This window comes from Rhipicephalus microplus, unplaced genomic scaffold, assembly GCF_043290135.1.
Source record: "Rhipicephalus microplus isolate Deutch F79 unplaced genomic scaffold, USDA_Rmic scaffold_49, whole genome shotgun sequence".
Taxonomy (NCBI): Eukaryota; Metazoa; Arthropoda; class Arachnida; order Ixodida; family Ixodidae; genus Rhipicephalus; species Rhipicephalus microplus.
This window is the reverse complement of record NW_027464622.1, coordinates 1614246-1621649: the sequence shown is the minus strand read 5'-3', so window position 1 is coordinate 1621649 and position 7404 is coordinate 1614246. Positions and strand designations below refer to the sequence as shown.

General features: G+C 45.7%; 1 pseudogene; it reads right to left on the bottom strand.

Moving 5' to 3' along the window:
- Positions 1-5997: 5997 nt before the first annotated feature.
- On the bottom strand, positions 5998-7081 carry LOC142788238 (uncharacterized; annotated as a pseudogene).
- Between the last annotated feature and the right edge of the window lie 323 nt (positions 7082-7404).

Here is a 7404-nt window from a genome sequence, read left to right as displayed (position 1 = left end):
GCATTATTGGAATTTCGCTAAGTTTTCATTGACGTCTTGAGAATTTAGCCTATTATTGAGAACATTTTTGGTTTATAAACCCAACATTATCCAATCTTAGCACTACCTCACAAGAATAACGTTAGGTAATTCAAGAAGAGCTCACTCACCATTTTTTCGCAGCACCAGGAACCGCCAGGTTCCTCAACACTAGGGAAATCGTAATGTGTCGTTCGCTGCCGGGAACCATCACACGATCACCGTTCGAACAACTTCCTTCTGTCATTGGTAACCTTCGTGGCTGCTTGTCGCTTCTGATATCAAGAAGGTGTTCAGAATTATTTCCTTTTCTCCAACGCGGCCAAACGCTCCGAGCGCTGTTGGTTTGTGGGGAACGGCTTTCCGGCGGCGAGGCTTCCTATACGTCACTCCTCGAACAGCCAATGAATGCTGCTGAGCGATGAGCCGGAGCTATTGGGGAGCAATTGTGGAGCATCCACTGGAGCAAACGCGATGTGTCGGAGCATTTCCGGAACAACCAAGGGAGCATGTTCAGGGGATTGGCCCCATTTACCTCCGGTTTCCTTCGTCTGGCACCCACCGGAGGAAAACAGTAAAAACCGAATGTATTTGCTCCGGTACAATCCGGTTTGAGTGAGGCCACCGCAGCAGAGCAGACACATCATTCCCCGATTCCTCCTAGCTGGGTATCTTTTCGTTTACAGTGTGCAGCGCACGCGACTGAACCACAGCGGATCTCGGAGAGTGGAAAGACGAGGCAAGGAAAGGGGAATGGACACGAAAGTTTTCGCTTATCGTTTTTTTTTTTGCGTCAAATGACAAGCCAAGCTCCCGAGAGCGTACGAAACGTACCAGTAAGCTTGAGTGCGCAATGGAATAATAATACAGCATGCTTTTAAAAGCTAGTTTTGGTTCCTACTTTACCCTGATATTACGACATGGTATGGGAAGTGCCAAGAAGCTGTAATGCGCGCTAGCGCAAGTTTTCATGACGCATCCTCGTCCGCGCGTCGCTCTCAGATCATCTGCTGCGTGCCTCACGTGTGGCAACTTATCGGCAGGGACGCAAAAAGTTGGAATGGCATGACCTTTAAGGCACTGGTTCTTCGTCGACAATCCTAAGTCCGTCAGCAACTACATGTTGTGCGTGTACGCGTCCGGAGTGAAGGTCAGTGAAAAAAGGTAAACTCTTCTTGGTTGGCGTCCAACCTTCGGCTGCCTCGGCCGCGATGTGTGAAGTCTACCCACGCTTCTCCCCGCACCGAATCAGACTGTAATCGATAGAATTTGCACCTTATGTCTCCCCTTTCACTGACGCAAAAAACTCACATGGCAAAATATTGTTACCAATAGGGCAAATTGAAATGAAACAATTGTTTTGCCCTCTGATAAGCGCATATGTTGTATTCGCGTTCACGTGCCCTATTCTGGAATCCAGACTCCGGTTTTCAGAGCTGGCCATATACAGGAGATTTGTATGGCAGAGTAAACTCGTTTCCAAAAAAAAAAGGTGTCAGTACCCTTTTAAAAGTTTAAAGAATAAACCGGAAGCAGGTGGTGCAGCATCGAACTGTCGAGACCGAAGGCAGCTTTCACGCGTGAACAAATAAACCTTTCCACTGAAGTCAGCTAGATTAATCAGGAGTCTAAAAACAGCGACCACTGGTGAAGAAGGACGTCAGAGATAATATGAAGGAGCACGCAGCACGCGGCAGTGCCGGGATGCAAGAGAGAGTGGAGCAACGTAAACAAGGAGGCGGTTGGCGCACTTTGATGGTGTAACGGGTCGAGTTGGGGAAAAACATTTACTGAACTCTCGAGAGAGTTCGACTCGCGCAGTATCCCTACGTACCTAGTCCAGAACTCCATCGGTAGAAGCCGTAAGTCCGGAGCTCTTGACCGAGGCCTTTCGGACCTGAAGGCCTAAAAATTCAGCAGCGCCTTCTCCCAATTCTTTTTGGTTGGGTTTGAGTACGTAATAAAAGCTGACTTTTTTTCTTGCAGGCGCACTCTATGTGGTAAGTGTCAGACACCTCACCATAATACTGGCCCCTGCCAGTGATCGATTATTACCGGGCACAGCGTTGTGTTTGTGTACAAGCGAAGCAGCACTCGTTCATTCGCTTTACGTAGTCCCTCTACTGGAGCTGGGCACTTGCGATGACTATCATTATAATACGTTGTGATGTCTTTTGACGTTAACAGAATACTGCCTTGTGGTTACAGGTCTTCAGGTGTCGAAAGGGGCGCCCTGTAAGCGAGTGTCTGGGCTGCCTCATCAGCAGCTTTATTCTCTTGAACGCCTTAATGACCCGGATTATTTAAGATACAGTGGGGTGTCGTATCTACATCCCTGCTGCAGTTTCGCAGTAATTGTTTGCCAGTATGGTCAGCCAATTAGTCGTGTAACTACGACGCATCCCGCGCGGATTCACAATAATATGTTTATACGAGTCTGAGGCAACCATGACGATGGCCGCCTTTTCAGGTTGTGTTGTATCAGGTGTACGAAAAGTGAGAACACCTACCTGTGCTTCTTGACGTACGAGTGCTGCAAAACACCATACACCATGGTTTGGCCCAGTGACATCTACGTAATAGCCTCAATGATTGTTGTCACGTTGACGTTCTGACACTTCCGTCTTAGCTTCACGGCGTCCGTTATGGTCTTCTCCATGCATTTTTATTGGTTGAGGTTGAACTCGTATGGCGCGTCGCAGTATTTATGACACTGTGCCCTTTCCCTGTATATGAAAATGATGTTGGGTATGTAGTCTAGCCAGGATTTCCTGGCCTGATAGTATTGGTGTTTACCTTCTGTATTGATTTACTAAACAAGATTCTTAGTGCTCCTGAAAAAATTTTGCCACCCCAAGGGCGAAAATACGCCCGTTGGAAGTGGATATCGGGAGGTCAAGATCCCTTTTCATTATTTTTTGGACACGATGCTGTGCCGGGCAACATTGAAACACTTTAATCCTACGATGAAGCGCAGGTGCCATCATTTTGGTAAGGTGGCCGATACCTACCACCTGTTTTCAGCGTGTTTCCGTAAGAGAAGGTAGGGTACCTAATACAGGATCTGGCAAGTTGCGAAAGCTTGAGTGAGTCATACCGCGTCTTCGCTTCGTAACCTCATTCCCTTGTTCGAGACCCGGCGAACCATTCGACCCATCTGTCTGCAATCTTCCGGATATTCACAAGGGTATGTCGACTCTTCGCTGATGTTGTATGAACAGTCCCAGAATTCGGATATTCTTAGTCTTGACAATGAAGGTGCTTGCTAGGGATAAGTGGGCGTTTCTGTTGTCAATCAGGAAAGCCAGAAGGTGAACAAATTGTGACATAGTAAGTTCATCTCCATTATAAAAGCATCTGACCTGCCGCCTCAATTTGTACACTTTACGTTGACCAAAACTAGAATTATACGACAATTTTCGCTAATTTCAAAATGTATGCATAATATATAAACAATGTGTTAGTCAGTGCTTGTTCCTAACGCGTTTTTGAACTTATGCCTTTCTTTTTTTTGTTATGAAGGCGCGTTAAAAAGCAAGTATCACGCCCCTTATTGAAAACAAGATCAATATTATATTTCTGCTAAAGAATAAAATATTCTTTTGATCCCACACAGCCTCATTACCCCCGAATTGAAAAAAAAAGCTAGCTTCGGAAAAACAGAAGTGCTGCATTGGCACCCCATCTGAAGCACAATGTGTTTCTTACCGTCTGCTAATGTGGTTGAACGGTTTATTCGTTATCCGCAGATAAATAATATACATATGATGATATCCGCGCGTGCCATTCTTTCAAAAGCGTTTGTTGAAGCTTGTCTATGCACTTGTAATTATATGATTCCAGAAATCTATTTACTACCATCTATATGCCCACTGCATCCCTACCCAACCCCCTTTAACACGATATACCATCGTACACGCATTTATTGACAATCAGGCGTGCGTAACAATGAAAATGGCGGCCGGCAGTAGTCTCTTGCCGGGAAGCAGTTTGACTCGCAGGTCAAAAAGAAAAGGAACTATTTGTCTCATCGATTACGGAGACATGTGCTAACAACCACACTACCAGGAGGACACGCAGTCACTTAGTCGTCACATCTCGTCGTCCACCGGAAGCACGACCCCCTCGGCGGGATCCGAAGTGAAGAGTGAGGGAACGGCGACGTGGTACCCGGCGTAGGGTGCCGGCATGGGAGTAGCTTGAGGATGCATCACCGCCCTGCGCGCCTCAGTGGTTGGACTGGTCCGTGACTGGCTGGTGTAGTTGGAACCAAGGGTGACTGCCAGTTGGTAGGAGCCATGCGACAAGAAAACGGACAGGACGAGCGCCACGAGGAAGGCGACCGCACCGCCGGTCACCAGCAGCGCCTGCGTCTGGTCGGGCAGCCGGATCTCGGAGAACACTACCACATGCCGCCGACGGCGACGACGCTGGTGAAGCTTAGAGCGTCTATCCGCCTTGGGATTCGTCTTCATTTTTCTTCTTCTTCTACTTCGTTGTTGTTGATCACGCTGGCGACGATGACGGAAATCAAGAGAAAAGCGCTTTCTTCTTCTTTACCTATAACTTCAAAGAAGGATTTTAGTCGTCACGGCATAAAGTCGTTGTTGGCGAATCTCAGCTTCAAGTAACATGTATTGTAGATATTACTTTTGTTTTTGTGTTTCCGAATTATTCAAGCATTCTGACTGCATCTGCCGCGTAAAAATGAATCATTCGGTGAATATAGCTTTCATACAAGCTTTACTTCCTTTTTAATTAAGCTTAGATATAACTAAATGAGTTGCAGATTTTACCATGCTTCTGAATAAATGTTGGTTTCAAGTCGATGCCCGTCGCATCTAGTTCTTATCTCTGTTCACCTTCTTTTGTGGCACACACTGCAGGGGATTGGCCAAGAAGTGAGTGGTCTTATAAAATTTTGTGGAATTTCAGAGTAATAGAGGTTATTGTCACATGAAATTTTTTTGCCCACTGAAATGTACAAAGCATAGGACTTTTTAGCAGGAACATAAAATAAATTGAATCAAAACCCTAACTTTCAAAAGAAAAAAAACAAAAATAAATAAAACAAAAGGTATGCATGGTTCGACCGAGATACTATAGTTTAGTTTGGTAGTTCTTCGGTTTCATTCAGATAATTTCGCACAGCCCCGAAAACTTTGAAATGATTAACCCAGAAATAGAGGCTCCAAAAGACAAGAATATGGCCACAGATCAATTCATTCCAACAGAATGTAAAGGCCTCTCTAACATAGATCTTCAAACTGTAGTAAATTTCGTACAGGTAAAAAAGAATAATCTGTAGTTTCTAGCACGCCACAGAAAATGCACTTTGGCTAAAGAGCCTGACCAGACCTGTGTTGATAGAAATTTAATTTTGGTACCCCACAGCTACAGTGGCTAGAATGTGGAAGTGTGATGAGCGCACCCCCTTGGTCATGCCGTTTTGCAGGGAACAAGATAGATGGCGCTGCGGCCCGTATTCACATCGCGCGCTTGAAGCAGAAGCGTTGCCCAGGCTGCGTTAGAGTGTACTCTAGCCGCGTATCGCCGCATTTCGTTATCCCACTTCGCGTTTTTTATTTTCAGTTAATGTGGCTACACACTTTGTATGTTGTAGCTCAATGATATGTAATGCTACTATGACGAGAACAGATGGCAGAAGCTTGCACGGATGCGGAACGCCATCAGCTAAACACGATCAACAGGATGTTGGATTCTTGCGATTAAAATAGTTTAGTTCGCCCTTAGATTTATTAAATAACTCTTATTGAAAAAAATGTGGACCACAACAATACACTTTATTGTACACTTGTCTAAGCACAACACAAAAACACACAGATGCGGTCGCACAACTGAGAAAGCAGTTATGTGGCCTGAATGTTTATGTCAGACGGCTAAGTTTCAGATGTTTTTTTCTCTCGCGGGTAGATGCACGCTCCTTGTTCAGGGATTTCGTGTAGAAATGGAGGCGCGTTATGAAAAAAAAAACTTTATCATCTGGTTGGTTAGGCTCTCGCCGTGCTGCGAACATTCAAGCACGACAGAATTCCTCTGCAGGCGCGAGGTCAACTCAGCCAAGCTGTCATGGTGTATATAGCTGAACCACGTCGTGAAGATCATCTCCAGGGCTTCTACAAACGCGAACAGCTGCTCCGAGAGATAGAGTAGCCCACAGTTGTCACAAAAGTGAGTCAGCGTAGCGAGGTCTTTGCTTGCGTCCTGCGGAGCTACGAGAACCTCATCGAAGCAGTCACGGCAGCCACTTTTCAGGACAGTCTTCCTGTCTACATATCCGGCTATGTAATAAACAAGTCGGGCGTCGCTTGTCTTTTCAGCATACACATGATCCACATCAAGCGCCGAATTTTCCAGTACGCCAGAAGCTTCTTCGAGCTTGCCATTATCAATCAGCGAGTCAACTTGCTTGACACTACTGCCATCTCCAAGGAGAGAAGTCATTGAGCCTCCTGAACAGTTGCCACTGTTTGGGGCCTTCACCAAATTATAAAAGCTCGAGCAGTTGACTGTGATCAAAAACTGCGTTGCCGTAGGGTGATCGTTGCCCCCTTGAAATTGGCGAATGACGCCAAATAACTTTTCAATGCAGTCTTGGCTGAGACGGCTTGTTAGGATGAACTTGAAGTTCAGATTTTCACTCGCGTACCTCAATAGGCCGAGGGTAGCATGCAGAGTGACTCTCAGTCCCTCGGCTGCGCTTCCCGAAATAAACCCAATTTTGGATGGCTCTAAAGGAGTTTCCCACTTGTTGAGGTATTCAAGAAACTTTAGTATGTTCGTTTCTTGAGAAGAATTCACCTTCAATCCTTGTGATAGAATGCGTGCCGTCATTGCTTCGATTAGTTTAACCATCATCTGCACTAACGCCTATATTGGCGTTGGGTCGCTCCACCGTCTAACCACTTCATTCTTGTAAAAAAATAGGCCACGTAGGACTTCAGCACTGAACAAATGAAATGCTAAGTTTAGCTTCATCTTCTCGAAGTTGTTGGGGTTCACATGAGAAGCGGTGATTTTAGGCATCACTTTTAGAGTGACGGCGCATTTATCTTCGTCATACGCTGCTTTGATATGCTCCGTGTACACAGCACCATCTTGGGTCTTGTAAGGGGCTTTTATAAAGCCATTCCTAACACACTTCATTAAATGTGGGAAGTCTGATATAAAAAAAGGCGTCGGCCTTCCTCTACAGGATGTGGTACGGAAGACTTTGTCGATGTTGAAGACCCCGATATGCCAAACCTGCGCCTCATGGATCGATTCCATGAGGCTCCATCCGAAGTAATAAAGTCTACTTTGAGGCCTGCTTTCTCTGTAAGCAGCACGGCTTCCATAACTATCTTTGAAAGTAGTGCAGCTTTG